Source organism: Octopus bimaculoides, chromosome 20 (genome assembly GCF_001194135.2).
Source record: "Octopus bimaculoides isolate UCB-OBI-ISO-001 chromosome 20, ASM119413v2, whole genome shotgun sequence".
Lineage (NCBI taxonomy): Eukaryota > Metazoa > Mollusca > Cephalopoda > Octopoda > Octopodidae > Octopus > Octopus bimaculoides.
The window spans coordinates 6,088,295-6,090,794 of NC_069000.1; the positions used below are offsets into that span (position 1 = coordinate 6,088,295).

At 40.7% G+C, this 2,500-nt stretch overlaps 1 long non-coding RNA gene across 1 annotated transcript in view; it reads right to left on the reverse strand.

Moving 5' to 3' along the window:
* Positions 1–534: 534 nt before the first annotated feature.
* Positions 535–2,500, reverse strand: part of LOC128250330 (uncharacterized) — a 59,817-nt gene continuing 57,851 nt past the window's right edge. The window contains exon 3 of the long non-coding RNA XR_008266356.1: positions 535–1,499. This is a non-coding gene — a long non-coding RNA (uncharacterized LOC128250330). The remainder of the gene's footprint in view (positions 1,500–2,500) is intronic.

A 2,500-nucleotide genomic window follows, 5' to 3' on the forward strand; every position in this document is an offset into this window, starting at 1 on the left:
TATATATATACAAATGTATATTTATAAATACATATATATATAAATATAAATACATATATACACACACACATACACACACACAGACACACAGAGGCACACACACACACACACACACACACACACACACACACACACACACACGTATATATATATATGTATGTATATGATATACGCATGCATATACATATATTTATAGAGATTGACAGTGTATATATCAGTGTGCATTAGGTAAATTTACAGAAATAGAATTAAAAAAAGAAAGAATTTTAACGGGAAAGAAAGAGGGAGGGAGAAGGAACAGACCTGAAAAGCGATTCTGTGGAAATCTATATGGTTGCCTTTAGGATATATATTTCGTGTTATATGCAAATATTTTAATTATTCATGCTTTGATATGAGTCTCAGTAAATCATAAATATATGTGAGATTGTACATAAATATGCATAGTGGCATGCATGTATATTTTGATGTATATATCCATGTATATATTCTTGTATGTATGTGTGTGTGTGTGTGTGTGTGTGTGTGTGTCTATACATACATACATGAACATATACATGGATATATAGAAATATATAACATATATATATATATATATATATATATATATATATTAAGCAATCATTAAGCAATCATTAACTTGCGGAAGATTTGACGTAGAATAAGAAAATAGCAGTTGTTCTTCATTTCGTATTATGTGACTGATAAGTTTGGTTGAATTTTTTTTCTTTTTTATTTGCAAAAATCAATGGAAACTACAAATTGTTGCTTGAATTTTCTGTAGAAGTCATAAGATATAAATATGTATATATCTACCATGCAGGGAGCTTCCGGGACATCTAGATGTTTCAATGACAGCTCACCTCTGCAGAATTTTTAATGGTGTTGTTTCTATAGTTGTTGTAAGCCAATCATGGTTCAACAGTAGACTTGCAATCAGAGACATTCCCGCAATGACCATGCCGTTTATTATTAGTGCTGTGTACGACTGCATTGCCTTATATGGGTTTCTTCTACCGAGAAGGTAAAACTTCTTTGCGAGGCGGCTGGACGGTTATCCTTTCCAGTTTAAGCATTTTGGCGGCCCCGTGTATGAGTTGATATTCCTGTAACAGCGGGTGGTGGGAGAGAATGTAGGAGGAGTAGCAATGACACTTGATAAGTATGTATTTTGCGGGGGTGGAGAGGACGTGGTGGCGGTGATGGTAGTGAGGGTGGCAGCGGCGGTGGTGTTGGTCGTTGTCGACGTCGCAGTACAGTGGTAGTGCTGTTGTTGTTCATACTGGTGGTGGTGTCAGTCGTGGGCGTGGTGTCGGTGATCGACTTCCTCATCATCGTCTTACCGGTGAGCTGGTAATGGTGGTGTTGGTAGTGGTGGTGGTGGTAGTGGTGGTGGTGGTAGTGGCCGGTGTGGTGGTGGCAGTGGAACGACCTTGAGACAGCACTTAAAAGTCCTTTGTTCGTTGAGATAAGATGAGACGGGTGAGATTGAAATTTACCTATCAAAAGACACAAAACACCTGTCGAGGTTATTTCAATGGTGTGTATGAAAGAAGCCGCTATTGTTGATTGTTGTAGCACACACCCCACACACACACATACACACATACACTCAGATATATATATATGCGTGTGTGTGTGTGTGTGTCTGTGTGTATGTGTGTGTATTTGTATGTATGTATATATACATAGAGAGAGACAGACAGACAGAAAGAAAACAAAGGAATGTGTGTGTGTGCGCGCGCGTGTATATATATATATATATATGTGTGTGTGTATATATATATATATATACGCACGCACACACACACACACATATGTATACACGCACATATACGGCGCTTTTACTTCTCGGTATATGTTCTGCAAACAACTTGCACATGCAAGTGGTCCCACTCGATAGCTCCGCAAACCGGAAGCCAGCAAGTGTATGGGGTCATCAGGAGCGAATGCGCGCCGTTTCGGGGCCTACTTATCGACGCCATCAATGCGCACCGGCCTCCAGCCCCTCACTGATATGAGGCCCCGCTTGCTACATCAAACAGGTTATCAAATAAAGCTCAATATTATTTGATGTCCATCTCGCAGACTTTACGTAATCGAAATTCGTCGAGGATAATATCGCATGCAGAACCACAACTAACTTGCGGCAAACACGCCCACCACATCGATGGTCACTCGCTGGTTCCAGAGAACCATTTCTCCAGCTTGTTGAATCTTCACGTCAGTGGTAGAGGCTGATGGGTGTCCAGCTCTCTCGTCGTGCTTCGCGTCTGTCAGGCAATTTTAAAACTTGGCAGTCCTTTCATACATACTTTTACGAGGGAGAGAGCCCCACTGAATGCCTGTGATGAAGTTCAGCCCCTCACACCGAATCCCTGATCTCTGCTCTACCACGGTATACACTGCCAGTGGAGCAGCCATGTATATTTTGTGAAGCAAGAAAGAAAACTGCTATGATTAAGGCCAAAGCTCGATTGCGTGACCACAAGAGTAACAC